A 16548-nucleotide genomic window follows, 5' to 3' on the forward strand; every position below is an offset into this window, starting at 1 on the left:
CCAAACCGTCCCACCTGCGCTGTCCCTCTAATATACTCATTTCTAATCCTATCCATCCTCGTCACTCCCAAAGAGAATCGCAGCATCTTTAACTCTGCCACCTCCAGCTCCGCTTCCTGTCTTTTTTGTTAGTGCCACCACCTCCAAACCATACAACATAGCTGGTCTCACTACCATCTTATATACTTTCCCCATAACTCTTGCAGATACCCTTCTATCACAAATCACTCCTGAAACTCTTCTCCACCCACTCCATCCTGCCTGCACTCTCTTTTTCACTTCTCTCCCACACTCTCCGTTGCTTTGGAAAGTTGATCCCAAGTATTTAAACCCATCCACCTTCCCCACCTCAACTCCTTGCAACCGCACCATACCACCACCCTCCCTCTCATTTACACACATGTACTCCGTCTTACTCCGACTGACTATCATTCCCCTTCTCTCCAGTCCATACCTCCACCTCTCGAGGCTCGCCTCAGCCTGCTCCCTACTCTCACTACTGATCACAGCCTGTCATCCTTCTGAGGTTGGCAAAATGAGTACCAGCTTGTTGGGATGATTGAGTCATTTGAGTATCCTGTGTTGGAGTGAGTGGCAACCCATCCACGATTGTGCCCAACAGCCCAGGAGAGTGCTTAGGTAGCACCAATGCTCTGCACAGAGTATGATCCAAATGGATTTGGATTTGGATAAAAAGGTGTCACACCAATGTGACAAAAGGAGTCAGCACAACAGTTGTGATTGGTTTTTCATAGCAAGCAAACAAAACATATTTAAACAAACAAGACGGTATATAGGAGTCAATTAGCAGGCAAATATTAGCTGACCCTCAGATATCTTGCAACAGGCATTGCTTATGCACCAGTTTCTTGAAAATTTTTCACTCGGAGCAACAAACAAATTCCAGTTTAATACTGGAAATACGAAGGGCTTTAAACATGGCCAAGGCATCTGAATTATTGAAATCATTTTTTTAATCTTGACTTTCTAGTCTTGTATATGGCTAACTTGACTTGCGAGAGAAGAAAGTGAATTTATTTTTTTTGTTGGGGATTTTAAGGGTCCAGTAGGATGAAGGATGAAGGATGAAGGTCGGAAAATCAAAACGAAAGGAGAGGTGTGCAAGTACCATTTTTGGGTATGCAAATACAGGGGTTAAACAATTATAGCATACATACATGTGATGCAAAGTTTCAGTTTGTCCTTAAAAGGGACATTGCTCACTTATCGCTGGTGAGTGGCACTAAAGGAGGAAATCTGAAGGCAGTATCCAATGTGTAATTCTCCATTGGAGATCACCAACACTTTCTGGCACAGGCTGTGTATAGTACCAACTCCAATTTGGGTAAAGGACTTCTTTTCACGTAGTCTTGGTTTTTGTTGGGGGGGGGGGTAAGGTGAGTTTTAAAAAATTTCCTTCTCGAGCTCAACTTTTCTCCTGCATTCTACTTGTGTGGATACAAAGCAGTACAGCTGACAGACTTTTGTGTTGTCCCACCATAATCATTGGGGTTTGGAGCCCACCAAGCTGGACCATACGCTTTCAAAAGCACTACTAAAGGAGGGGATATCCAAAACAAACGTTGAATTTCAAAAAGGAGTTATGATTTGGAAATGACCTAATACGGTAGCTCACTGTAATGAGGTGGTGGTCTGAAAAACCAGACGGAGAAATTCCGGTGCTGGGAGAGAGATAGGTAAAAAGCAGATTCATGTAAGACCTGTCAAGCCTAGTGAGAGCCACCTGATTGTTCACAACCTTACACCAGGTAAACTGATGGGTGTTTGTATTTTGGACCTGCCAGATGTCTTGAAAATCAGTCTCTTACTATATCAGACAGCAGTCTGGCCAGTCTGGCCAGATCACATTGATTATCGTCTGGGGTGATGGCCGGTCCAGGGGATTGTACCTTCCCGATGTCTTGAAAATCAAAGTCTCTTACTATATCAGACAACAGTCTGGCTGGTCAATCACACTCAGGTTGCATTTAAAGTTACCCCCAATTATAACACACTTTAGCAGGTCTAATTGCCTCATATGGGGTCGTAACCCGTCATAGAAGGCTCGTAGGTCTGTGCTTTTTGAAGGAGTGTAGACATTTAGTAAAGTAAAAGGGATATTCTTATCTACAAAGTCTAGGGAGGCTAAATGACCTGGGATTATTTCTTGAAATGACAGTTGAAGCAGGCAAAAGTGGGGATTAACAAGAAAAGCAACTCGTGCTGTGCGAGAGATCGAATCGCTAAAGTAGCCAGTCCTCTTCATTATTCGGATCCACTCAGTGCACGATGCCAGAGTAGAATGGGTTTCCTGCAAGAAAACTATGTCGTGTCTTCTTTTTGCTTTATAAGGTTCACAACTTGAAGCATCCTCAACTGCTTCATGCCACCATTTATATTGTTGTGGGTCTGCAAAGCCGCATGCCTCTAAGGCAATGGAACCCAACATACAGTGATCCCCAGGCAGTAATTTCATTCGTGTTCATGTCTAGTGGGTTAACGGGACGAAGTGCGTTGTGTGGGTCTCGTAGTTAGGTCGAATAAATTTCTTTGATTCAAACTCTGATCCCTACTCTAACCCTGTCCTTTTAGCCATAGTACATAACAAGCATGCAAGCACACACACCCTTCAATAGGTAATTGTTTGCAAGCACACCACAATGCCTCCCTTGGCTCGGATCATCCACATCCCCGCTGCACACTATACAACCTGTGCACAGAAATTGCGTGCCATTATTTCATTCAAATCCACGCGCCAATTCCCAACTGGCACCTCACCTTACATCGCACCTCGCTCATCAAATCTCACCACTTTGACCACAATCTCCTCCGCACACCGGAAAAATATTCCCGCACCCCGTCGTACCTCTGCATCGCTACAACTCGCCACTCTATTTTGAGGAGCACTGCGCGGTATCGGATTGTTCTCGGCACTGCCTGATGCTCGTCGACAAAACGGATGCTAATAGCTCTGCCGCGTCTCATCGGGGACGTCCCGTGTGAGTGACCAGAATTTATCCAGCCCTCATCCAGTTGCCAGACCATGGCAAGACCTGGAGCAACGAGGAGGGTGTCACGAGAATGGCGATCAGGGAGTTTGGTTCGGGTCCCGGGTGTGCATTTTTGGCTCATGAGGGAGCCTGTGTGTGGTGAGGAAACTGCCATCATAATCTGATTGTTCACAAATGCCAACTGATAGGGACTGCATTCTTCCCACTCAAAAAAGAAGTTGGTTGCCATATCCACAATATCTGAAATTTATTTCCACTGAGAATACTTCCATGAAAACATTTTCTCTCTCTTTCCCTTTTCCCTTCCTTTCTCTCTTGTCATACACACTATAGCTTATCTCATCCCATCTGTCATTTTCCAATTCATCACTTCAGCCCTGGTACAGTGAGTGAATCCTATGGTGAGATGGTTGATGTCAAGCAGCTTGACTGAGAACACCCTTAGGTCACTCCTTGAGACTAGTAACACGTGTGTCCATGAGGAAGCAAGCCCCAAAACATCATCTTGATAACCTCAAGGTTAGACTCTCCAACAGGTTTCCATCCACAAAGTCATGGGGGAATCTTTTACAATATGTTTCTTGTGCATGTTCCACCTCCATCCACTCGCTCACCTCAAAGGGACTCGTCTCAGACTCCGCTTGAGACGAGGAAAATTGTCTTGTCTCGTGTACACAGCACACACCACTCTGTCCCCCAACATACTCGCTCATACAGACTGCTTTCTTTCACACCCAAGAAGGGAGACAGGGTTCTGTCCAGCCTTGACTCCACATCAGTGATGGGCCCAGATGGCATCAGTGCCCATGTTCTCAAATCCTGCTCCGCTGCTCTTGCTTCTCCTTTGTCTGCTTTCTTCAGTCTGCATCCTCCTTTGGCCACCTCCTGCCCATACTGAAGTCCATCAGCATCACTTTCTTTCAAAAGATTGGTGTAAAAATTGATAGTCTCAACTACACATGAACAAACCTACTTTAATTTCCATAAAAGTTGTAGAATCTATGATCATTGCCGATGTCAAGTCTTTGAATTCAAGCCCAGTCAGCCTGGGCTCTGACCATCAGATTGAATTCCAGCCCAGTCACTCACCTATGGCCATGCTGTTTTTTTTTTGTTTGTTTTTTTTTTTACCTGCAACATGTCACCGATCCACAAGAGCTCCGTGTTGCTATTGTAGGGGTCTTATTCGGAGTCGATTTTTGAAATATACACCCATTGGTCGGACAGCTGCTGGACTCCACCCACCATCTCACCTGGACGAAATGCTATGGCTGCCATCTTGGTTTTCTGGTGGGCCTAACACATTATGCCAGTAGGCTTTGATAAAACACTGTCCTGCTTTGTTGCGTCAGATTTCCATCGGCTTTGTTTGGGTCGATTGTCAATCATGAGGAGGGAACATGAAAATCTAATTGTATGTCGAATAATAGTAAAGTACTAGACGACCCGTGAACCCGTTGGGTTCCCGTTGTGACAGCGGTTGATAAAAAAAAATCATTTCAAGAAAAAAAAGGATAGCTTCAGTGAACTATACCGCTGAGGTTGTTTGCATTGATCAAATACTCCCGAAGAGTACTTCACTGAATCGGGAATTGATTTTTTTTACTAATTTTCTTCGTTGCCCGATTTTAACGAAACTTGATACTGCACACCGCAGGCGAATGGTGAGTAAGGTGACCCTAAAATGTTTGCGCTATCGTGTACCGTTTTGGCTGTATTTCGGGAACATACATACATACATATATACAAATGAGAGTTTTAGTAATATAATATAGATATATAATCGAGCATGTCAGAATGCTAACTTAGTAAAAAAAAAATAGTGTCATCGTTTTTGAATGGTCCAATATTGGGGTTAAGCAATCCGTGATTGTTTCATGAATCGGCTCGTTCTGATATAACCGTGGCGGAGGTTTACCTGGATGAGAGGTGTCGAGCTGATCTTTTAATAGCGCAGTAAATGTGTGTTTTCCAATCGCAATGTTCATATTTTAAGAATGCTTTAAATGTGAGTTTCCCAATCGGTCTGTTTACCGGATCTTTAAAGCCAATTCACTTATGGTTAATAGAGGTCTCGTATCTCGACTGACCACGTACATGCTTTTATGAACAAAATGTTTATTACAACAGACAGTGGGAGGGCTTGAAGAGTGAGAGAGGAAGAGAGGGACAGACATACACACACACACACACACACACACACACACACACACACACACACACACACACACACACACACACACACACACACCAAAACTGAGGTAACAGAAATCAAGTAAATCATCCCGTTCGGAATCACGATGAATCTTATCCATCTAATCCTATTCATTGACACGGCAACACGTGGCAGACACGGCATAACATGAATCGGACACATTAGAGAATGTAAAATCATGTAATCTGAGCCGTTGATGACGATTTATTTTTATTCTCAGACCCAGGTTTCACCACATACTGCAGACACGTGGGACGTGAGCAAGGATGAGTGAGTCGAGTTGACAGAGGAGGCGAAAAATAGGACCACAGGACCTGTACCTCATGTGGGCTCTGGCCTAATGTTGTAACACAAATGGACTTCCGATTCCGGTTTTTGGTTGGTTCTCTCCAGGGGGTCTCTGCCGACTTTCTCAAAGATAAGTTTCCGGTCGTCGTTTGTCACGTTTTGAATGTTTACTTTGTTGCCTCTATGTTTACTGTGTGTTCCTAGTTCCGTTTAGTTTCAAAACTTGTGCTGTTTGGTGCGTATTCGTCGGTCTTGTCGTATCGGGTTTCCCCGAGGCCTACCCATCTTCCTGTCTATGTGCACCATCGTGTTTATTTGTATTTTCTCCTCATTACGATCAGTTCAGGACCCTCAGATATACCCAACGTAACCACGTGACTTCCTGTATACCGACTCTTCTTCTTCCTTCCCCATCCCTGCCAATCGCACTCTGATCATGAAGGTAATCACCACACACCTTCACGACCTTTTCTTCAAACTTTTTGTTTACTCTTCCCTCAGCTTCAAATAATAATAATAATAATAATAATAATAATAATAATAATAATAATAATAATAATAACAGTCTCTTACATTGCTTCAACTTCCCCTCATCGTTCTGTTCTTCTTCTTCAAAATCATGTGTTCGATTCGACCTTTCTTTCATCCCGTGTCCAAAAATTCCATCTGCCACAACGCTTCCTTTCTCTACTCTGTCAATTCTTATGCTCTCCGTTCATATTCCAATGTATTCAAACGAATCTCTGACCTACAAATTAAAAAAAAATCCCTTTTTGCAATATTTCTTCGTCTTCCATTATTAATCGTTCTTTCTTTCCAACTTCAGTGCAAATTCATCCCACCTCCTTAAATCTACCTACTCCTAACTCCTTCCCTGTTATACCCTCTCCTTACCCTTCCTTTCTTGCCTCCCATCCAAGCGTCTCTCTACTGTCCTCTAAGCTTGGTGTTGGCTTCGTAGTTATGGTGGTGGGCTTGGGATCTTAGGGTCCTGAGTTCAAGCCCTGTGGGCCACTGAATTAACACCAGGTGGGGTTGACTCAGCCTGTCATCCTTCTGAGGTTGGCAAAATGAGTACCAGTGTACTCGTATAGGGGCACAGCATCAGCAGCTCAGTCGTGCCCCACCAAAATGATAGCTACCAAGCTGCCAAGCTGCCATATGCAAGAAGAAGAAGAATGAGAAGAAGAAGACTGTCATCTGCCTTACTAACAGTCCCCCCTCTGCTATACCAAACTGTATCGTTTTCAAACATCTGTGGGCTCCGTTCTGACCGAACAAATGTCTCACGCTCATTCAGCACACTCCTCAATTTCTCAAACATGCTCTCTTTCCTCTCGTCACATATCCACCTCTTCTTACCCCCTCAAATCTTGTTCCTCCCCCCACCCTCTACCACCTCTTCCATACCACTACCTAGTCTCATTCTCCCCACCCCTCCCTTCTCCCTCCTTCCTCATGACTATACCTGCTCTCATTATCTCCCCTCCCTCTCAATTCAGCCACCCCTCCTCCTCTTCAAAGCAAACTTCACTCTCGCCCCCCAACCAAGCTTCTCCCCTCACCCTTCTCAAAAGCTCCCCCACACCTTTCTCCCTCCATTCTCTCCCTTCCCCCTTCTCTCTCAATTCTCCCCTCTCACCCTTCTCCCCCAAATGTCCCCCTCACCCATCCCCTTCAAATCTCCCCACCCCCACCCCACCTTCTCAAAGCTACCTCCCCATCTTCCCACCCCTCGAATACCTTGACCCAGTCTCATCCTTCCCCTCTCCCCACCCCTCCCTTCTCCCTCCTCCCCAATGGCCATACCTGCTCTCATCATCTCCCCGCTCCTGGAAAGCTTCCCTCTCACCCCTTCCTCACAAATCAACCACCTCCTCCCTCTTCAAAGCAAACTTCCCTCTCTCTTCCCCCTCACCTTTCTCAAAAGTTTCCCCCCACACATTTCTCCCACAATTCTTCCCCCTCACCTTTTTCCCTCAATTCTCATGTATACTCTCTCTTCCTCTCTCTTCTATCCACTCATGCAAACCCTCTCTTCCTCAAATGTGGTGACATTAATTGCCATCATGCCAGTTGGCGAGGTGTGGGTACCTCTCTCACCTGCCATAGCACTTCAGCAAAGGACTTCTGTGACTCATTGGGACAGACACAATCTGTCAACTTCTGACTCGGATCTCAGCCAATGGTATTCCATCTCTTATGGATTTGATTTTGACCAATTTCCCAGAAAATGTCTGCTGTTCTTTTCTTGCTCCAATCGGTTCATTCTGACTGGTGGGTCTCGAGAAGGAATTTGCATGACCGCCATTTTGACACACTTCCGGTCACGTGATCAACATGACCTCCGCAATTTCATTAACATCCCTATCCTGACCTTATGTTGCAACTCAAATTTGGTTGCATTTTAACTGGTATGTCTGGAGAAGATGATGTTGGAAGGAATTTGTGTGACTGCCATTGACACACTTCCGGTCCGTGATCAGCATGGCCTCCACAATGTAACTTCAGAACCCAATCCCAATGTTGTAACCCAAATGTGGTAGCATTCTGACTGTTGAGTCTGGAGAAGAAGATTTTTGAAGAAATTTACTAAGTCGGCCATTTTGACCTACTCAAAGTTATGTGACCGGAACAAGCTTTGCAACCCCTGTTACCAGTCAGGAGAGCAATGTTGCTGCCAAATTTCAGCCGGATCGGCCAAGCGGTTTGGCCAGAGATGTCGAAATAGGAGCCAGACGGACGGACGGTGTGCGATGACAACCTTATCTAGAATTTAAATTCTCGAGAACCTAAAAATATATATTTTGTGGCCCAGGTTGTGACCACAGTGTGGTAATTCTTGTTCTCTCAGCAACAGATGCCCAAAATGTAAGGCTATTTCCCTTGACACATTGCAGGCAATCAATGCAGTCTGGCTTCCTAATCTACTTTCCAAGCTCCCTGCTGTGGCATAACTGGTTTAGTGACCTTCACAACTGGTTTAGTGACTTCTGCACTTGCAAGCAGGGCAACCCTTGCCTCTCATCTCCCATTGGAGGCTGCAGTGTCCCCAAGGCAGTGTCTTGGGCTCAGTCTTTTCCTGATGCACAGAAACATCTCTGATGCTCTGGAAAAATCTCCATTCCTTATTGCATGAGACTCCACATACAGTATCCAATACCACTGACAGATAAACAGCAGCTGGGTCATTCTCGTTTGATCTGTAAATTATTACATGCTGGTTTGAAAAATGGAACATGCCCATCAATCCTGGAAAATCTCAGTCTCATCCCCTGTTATTCCAAAAGGATCATGAAACAAAGACACCTATCTGCTTCCATGGTCAACAGTTGAAAGAGGACCAGTCTCTTGAACTTTTTGGCCTCGCCAATTGCCATCAGCTAAAACCTGTCTTTGGCTAGCTATCCACGAAAGTCTGCCACAGACTGGGCATCATCCTTTGTTTCAAGTCATTTGTTGAAAAATCAAAACTACACACAGCCTATAAGGCCTTTGTCTGTGGCTCAGTGCAGTACTCTCTTCTGAGCTGGCTTTCCAACATCACATCGGTCTCTCTTGGATCCGTGGAATTATTTATCTCTCCAAGGAGAAGTGAATTCTTGCAGAAATTTTCTGTAAGGTTCAGTTGGCTGTGCCTAGATAGGTTTTAAAGTTGTGGAGTAGCAGCTGAAACCCAAATCCTCTCCAGGTTCCTCCTAATGACTCCATCTTTGCTCTTTACTTCTTCGGGTTCCTTCGTGGTCTTCCGTTTGATTAAAGCTCACAACATGATTGACATCTCCCATTATGGAACCAAAGCACATCACAGACAAGTTGGTGACCTCCATGTTTTACGACTTGTATTTTGGTCTCACTCCCTCTGCTCTCTGAGCCCTCCATCCCACCCAAGCTCTTCCAGGATGCATGTATTCTTTTTTTTAACTCCATGCTCATTAAACTCCCAAAATCCAAGCTTACTGCCAACCTCCACTTTGTTTTCATTTTCTCCCTTTCATGGAACCATCTTCTTTAGGCTGTTCCATCTCATTCTTCCCTCCAGGGTTTTATGCAGGTTGTGCAATGACCTATTGTGTCTTCTGCTCTCCCCAACTGCCTGGTCTTCCTAACACCCATACTTGGATGTGGCTGTTTCAGGACTTCCTCTCCTTTCTTCTTGTTCTTCATTCTCTTGCTGTGTCCAACTGTGACCCCATTCTTTGGCTTTTAACTCTTTCAGCTCAACTTTCCATGAGTCTCAATCTTGTAGTTAAAAAGTTTATGGTTCACTTGAAGAATAAGCCTGAGGTTGACATGTGGGGAATAGTGCGTGAAGAATTCAGAGATTTTCTGCTGTTTCAGCTTCTTCATAACCTGAACCATAATTACTTCACTCCTCATACCTTTTATCACAACAATGGAGTAACTTTAGAAGAATCTGTCCCCTTAAATTGCTACAACAAAGCTTTATGTAACCTCAGAGCAACTTTTGTTCAAATTTTTGGAACTTTGCCTTGGCAACTTTAACGATTTGCACTGTGGCTTTCCAAAGCTGTATTCTCCTATAATAGATCAGATGCTCATGGTTTGCTCTAGTTTCTTTAAACTCGAACATTTTGTGGCCAAAATGGTGCACATTTTAGAACATCTCGATGTGAACAGTCACCAACAGCTTTCTTCACTTCCTTTGGCATGCTTTTTTGTGTACAATGTCGAGGCTCGTATAAGAGCGAACACACAGAATGTATAACAAAGGATGCAAGAGACGAGAGGGGTGGGAGAGGGAAGCACAAAACAATGGGCAACAGAGACATTAGGAGATCTGTGGAAGGGAGAGGGATTGGGCGGGGAACACGGGGTATACAAGATGGACACGACAGGGACTTTCTGGAAGGAAAGCCAGGAAATTTGTAGGAGGTGTTTGGGGAGGATTAACAGGGCTAGAAAAGATCATGGTTTTGGATGGTGGAAGATAGGAGATGGTGGTGAACAGCTGTTTTTCAGACCTGGAGGGAAGAATGGGATTGAAGTGAGTGTGGGAGTTTGTTCCAGAGGTTGGGAAAAAAGAGGAATGAAAGATTGAAGGTAAGCAGCGAGTCTTGATTTTGGTAGTTTCATCAGAAGGGGTTGCTGGCAGACCTTAAGTGCCCAGGGGAAATATGGTGGTTGGTGGAGGGGAGGGGATCAGATCACAGAGAGAGCAGCGAGGTAAAGCTGGAGAGGAGGGTAGAAGACAGAAAGACCACCGACCTGCTTGCGGTGAGAGAGTGAGAGACCCAAAGACTCGGCCTCATCGCAGGAGATACCAATGATCCTAAATGCCTTGGTTTCCACAGCGTGAAGTTGAGCCAGGTGTGAGGCAGGAGCACCAGCCCAAATGTGGAGAGCAGTACTCCATCAGGCTGCAGATGAAAGCTTTGTATGTGGTCAGGAGCTCAGGTGTGCCAAGGAAGGATTTTGCATGACGGAGGATGCTCAGTCGGCGACTGGCTTTGGAGGCCATCTTGAGAATGTGGCTTTCCCAGGAGAGGTCAGAGAGTGGCAGAGAGTGAGACCCAAAAACTTGATTGAAAGGACTTCCTCAAGAGGATTGTTGAAAAGTAGATGGGGGGCGGGGGGGTTCTATACGGTCCTTTCAGCGGGACATAGTGTAAGTGTGAAATTTGTCAGGATTGAAAGACATGTTCCACATGGTCCAGCTTGTGGTTTTATCCAGATCTGCAGAGTGAAGGGGTTTCTGCTTGCCGATCTGAGGGTTGACAGATGGCATGGCAGAGGGTGAAGTCATCAGCAAAATGATAAAGAGGATTTTTGAGAGAGTCGGAGAGATCATGGATGAAGACCAGAAAAAGCACAGGGCCCATAACACTGCCTTGAGGAACTCCAGCCTGGTCAGGGAGGGGATAAGATAACTCCATCAAGGGCCATATGTTGACTGTGACAGGAGAGGAAATCTGCGAGCCACGAGTGGGGATTGCCTTGGACACCAGAGGAAGAGTTTGATGAGCAGAGCGGATGCCAGACCATTTCGAAAGCTCGCGATATGTCTCGGGAGATGGCTCTGATCTTATGTCTGGCATTGAGGACCTCCACGCATTGTTGGGAAAGCAGAAGCAGCATATCCAGGGTAGAGTAACCTGGTCTAAATCCAAATTGTTGATCGGAAATCAAGCCATTAGAGAAGAGGAAGGATTTGATGTCAGAAGTGATGATGGATTGCATGACCTTGCTAATGATTGGGAGCAGGCTGATTGGTCTGTTTTTGCACCATTTTTATGCAAAGCTGTTACGTTTGCTGATTTCCAAGGAGATGGCAGGTGACTGAGTAAATATCAGGAGAAAAGTACACAGAGTCCAGGAACAACTGAGTGCGACTGGGTAAGGTGGGTACAGAAAGTGATGGGTTTGGGACACAAGATTTAGAAGTAAACATGGAGTTTAGGCATTCAGCCTTTTCACATGCAGTGTCGGCTGTGTAGCCATTTGCGGTGAGGGAAGTGATGGAGGGGGAACATACACTAGAAACAGACTTAACTCGACACCACCAGGATTATGAGGAGGGAGACAGGTTTGAGAGTTCAGACTTGGGATTGGAAAGATGTTGTCTCCTGGCTCTCCTGAGGGTGGACACACTCTTGTTCCGAGTTTTGTAGAAGGAAATGAAATTGCCATCAGTTGCATTTGCCTTCCATGAGGCAAAGGCAAGTTGTTTCAGGCCAAATGCCTCACCACAAGCTTCAGTGTACCATTGGCGGGAAGAAGGGTAGGACAACTGAAGACGAGATGTGATAAATCTGTGCACGAGAGAGAGCAAATTTCTTTGAAAGAATTCCCAGCATGAGTTGATTTTGGAGAGAGTAGAAATGGGAGACCAGTCTATAAGTTTGATGGCTGCTTGAAGTCCCTGTCAGTTGGCCTGAGTGATATGCCAAACTCGTCGGTGCTGAGGTGGTTCTCTAATAACAGCCAGAGAGATGACAACTTTAACAAGCATATGGTGAGATGAACTGAATGGAGCAGAAGAAGAGCAGCAGACATTTTCTGGGAAATTGGTGAAAATAAATCCAGGAGAGATTGAGTACCGTTTGCTAAGAACCGGGTCGGGAAGTTGCAGATTGTCAGTTCCAAAGAGTCTCAGAAATCCTTTGCTGAAGTGCCATGGCAGGTGAGAGAGGTACCCACACCCAGCCAACTGGCATGATGGCAATTGAAGTCACCACATTTGTGGAAGAGAGAGTTTGGATGAGTGGATAGAAGTTGGTGCATGTTATTGGTGAGTGAGATGTAAATGAAGTCATCACTATTTGATGGATGGTACAACACACATAAACAAGAGGTGGGAGCATAGGGGAAGCCATAGCCCGAGGTATTCCTGGGGGTGTGAAGGCAGTGCATGGAGAGTGAGGAATAGAGTTTTTGATAAAGAGAGCAACTCCGTCGCCAGGACGAGGCTCAGCTCAATCATACCGGAATTGGAATTAACCAGGGAGAGAAAGTAAGGAGTCAAAGGTGGCCGGAAGGAGAAACGTTTCTGTTAGGCAGATTATGTCAGGTTTGTCAGTGACAACCTTTATGGAGAGATCAGTCAGGTTATAGCGAAGACCTCGGATGTTTGAGGTCCACACTGTTAAGAAAGAGGGAGGGGAGGAGGGTTTCGGTGTGGGGGAGGTGAGGATGTGGGTGGAGAGGTGGAAGTAGGAAGATTTGTTGACAGTGTGTAGGAGATTGCAGAAAAGCAAAGGGAGAGGGTCAGATGGGGAGGACAAAGGGGAGTAATAAGAGTGGGGGCAAAGGGAAGTAGGAGATTGGAGGAGGTGGGGGAATGAATTGGAACAGAGCGGGTGGGGGAAGGAGGAAGCTTTGTGGATATGAGAGGGGACAGCTTTTAGAAGGGCGGAGGGGACATTTGAAGGGGAGTGGTGGGGTGAGGGAGGAGAATTGAGGGAGAAGGGTCAGGGGCACGATTGGTGGGGAAGAGAGAGAAGTTTGCTTTGAAGAGGAAGGAGGTGGCTGAGTATAGAGGGAGGGGAGAGAGCAATGCTTTGTGGGAGAGGAGAGACGATGAGAGCAGACACGGCCATGGGGGAGGAGGGAGAATGGAGAGGTGGGAAGAAGGGAGGGATGAGACTGGGTTGTGGTATTGTGGAGATGGGAGAGGGTGGGGGAGGAACAGAAATTGAGGGGGAGGGCAGAGGGGAGGTGTGATGAGATTTGAGGGGTCGGGAAGAGGGGGAGGCAGCAATGGGGGAAATTAGAAAGGGAGGGGTGAGGGGAGAGATTTGAATGGGAGGGGCAAGGGGGAGATTTTTGGGGAGAAGGGTGAGAGAGCAGAATTGAGGGAGAAAGGTGAGAGGGGAGAATTGAGGGAGAAGGGTATGGGGGAAGCTTTTGAGAAAGGTGAGGAGAAAGCTTGGGGGGGGGGTGATTGCCTTGAAGAGGGAGGACACAGCTGATTTGAGTGGGAGGGATGAGAGAGAAGCTTTGAGTAAGAGTGGAGATGATCAAAGCAGGTATGGTCACGTGGGAGGAAGAATAGAGGGGTGGGGAGAGGGGAAGGATGAGACTGGGTAGAGGTTTGGTAAAGTTGGGAGCAGTTGCAGTGCGGAACAAGATTTCGGGGGGGGTGGGAAGTGGATGAGTTGTGATGAGAGGAAAGAGAAAGCATGTTTGAGATATTGAGGAGTGTACTGAATGAGAGAGTGAGATACTTTTTCGGTTGGAATGGAGCCCACAGATGTTTGAAAACCATACAGTTTGGGATACCAGAGGGGGAGCTGTTAATAAAGCAGAGGAGGTAGGATGGGGGCAAGATTGGGGTGTAGCAGGAGTGAGGAGGGGGTGTATCAGGTGAGCAGTTAAGATGAAGTGGATTTAACGAGGTGGGATGAATTTTCACTGAAGTGGGGGAAAGTAATGAATGGAAGATGAACAAGTATTGCAAAATGAGATTTAAAAAATTTGTTCGTCAGAGATTTGTTTAAATACATTGGAGGATGGATGGAGTTCAGAATAATTGAGAAAATGAAGGAAGGAAGCATTGCAACAGATGGAATTTTTCGATGCAGGATGAAAGAAAGGTCGAAAATAACTCAGGTGTTTGAAGAAAAAGAAGGAGAGCCCAGCAGTGACAGGAAGTCATTGGAAAAGTGGAAGGAAAGGAAGAAGGAAGAGAAAGAGTTCGTAGAGGAAATCGCGTGGTTACGGGAGGGAAAGGTGAGAAGGGAAAATATTCATATTTTATTTTATTATTATTCTTTATATTTTAAGACATGAAACAGAGGGTATCGTTGGAAGTCATTGTGGGAGTGATGGAGGGATAGTGGGGGGTGGGGGGAAATATTTAAGGTGATAAGGAGAAAATACAATAAACACGATCGTGCACATAGACGGGAAGAAGCATTGGCCTCAAGGAAACCTGACATGAAAAGATGACGAAAACTCAACAATTAGCACAAGTTTTAACACAAGACTGAACTGTAAAACACAGAGGTAACGAAATAACAGTAAAAACGCGACAAAAACGACCGGGAAACATCTTTGAGAAAATCAGCATGGACCCTGAAGAGGAACTGCCACCATCACTCAAGAACTGGAACTGGAAATGATGTTTCTTTGCATCGCTCAAGCACAACAAACACAGGGCTGGCAGGATAACCTGGAGGAATGCATGGTCAACTCTAAGTTCAAATCCCACTTGGCTGTTGAATTAATACCAGGTGCTGTTGACTCTGCCTGTCATCCTTCTGAGGTTGGCAAAATGAGTGCCGGTATACTGTGTCGGAGTGGCGACCCATCCAGGATTGTGTCCAATAGCCGAGGACACTGCTTAGGCAGCACCAGCGCTCTGGACAGACTATGGTCCTGATGGATGGACCAACAGTCCTTAGATGTTCATGTTTATTTTTTCCTCCTTAAGTTTCACAAAAACCATCATGTATGTTTCATTACATGATGCAAGTTCTAAAAAAAAAAAATTACATTTGATGTGTTAATGTCTCATTAAAGTACATTATGCTGCCCATTTTTTATGGCTAAGGAAAGAAGAGGGGGGAGAGAGAGAGAGAGAGAGAGAGAGAGAGAGAGAGAGAGAGAGAGAGAGACGGAGAGAGAGAGAGAGAGAGAGAGAGAGAGAGAGAGAGAAGAGAGAGGAGAGAGATAGGGGAGAGAGGGGAGGGAGGGGAGGGAGTGGAGAGAGAGAGAGAGAGAGAGAGAGAGAGAGAGAGAGAGAGAGAGAGAGAGAGAGAGAGAGAGAGAGAGAGAGAGAGAGAGAGAGAGAGAGGCAAGAGAGAGAGAGAGAGGCAGAGAGAGAGGAGAGAGAGAGAGAGAGAGAGAGAGAGAGAGAGAGAGAGAGAGAGAGAGAGACGGGAGAGAGAGACGGGAGAGAGAGAGAGAGAGAGAGAGAGAGAGAGAGAGAGAGAGAGAGAGAGAGAGAGAGAGAGAGAGAGAGAGAGAGAGAGAGAGAGAGAGAGAGAGAGAGAGAGAGAGAGAGAGAGAGAGAGAGAGAGAGAGAGAGAGAGAGAGAGAGAGAGACGGAGAGAGAGAGAGAGAGAGAGACGGGAGAGAGAGACGGGGGAGAGAGAGAGACGGGAGAGAGAGACGGGAGAGAGAGAGAGAGAGAGAGAGAGAGAGAGAGAGAGAGAGAGAGAGAGAGAGAGAGAGAGAGAGAGAGAGAGAGAGAGAGAGAGAGAGAGAGAGAGAGAGAGAGAGAGAGAGAGAGAGAGAGAGAGAGAGAGAGAGAGAGAGAGAGATATATATATATATATATATATATATATATATATATATATATATATATATATATATATATATATATATATATATATATATATATATATATATATATATATATATATATATATATAAAGATAAATTGAGAACCAGAAAACCAAAAAAAAAAAAAAAAGGCAGCTGAGAAGGAGAGGGGAAAAAAAATGGGAAGCGTGTGTTGTATCGAGAGAGAAGGGACTGTGGAACTTATGGGATAAATGGGGTTTGAGTAACTGGGGAGTCTCAGGACTTTGGTCGGTACCTCTTTGTATACCATGCGATCCTGTA

General features: G+C 45.5%; 1 long non-coding RNA gene across 1 annotated transcript in view; it reads left to right on the plus strand.

Annotated features, from left to right (window-relative positions):
• The window catches only part of LOC147034760 (uncharacterized), a 50294-nt gene that overhangs the window by 6964 nt on the left and 26782 nt on the right, over window positions 1–16548 (plus strand). The window lies entirely within an intron of this gene.

This window comes from Eptatretus burgeri, chromosome 1 (assembly GCF_056783735.1).
Source record: "Eptatretus burgeri isolate ZD-2024b chromosome 1, Ebu_testis_v1, whole genome shotgun sequence".
Lineage (NCBI taxonomy): Eukaryota > Metazoa > Chordata > Myxini > Myxiniformes > Myxinidae > Eptatretus > Eptatretus burgeri.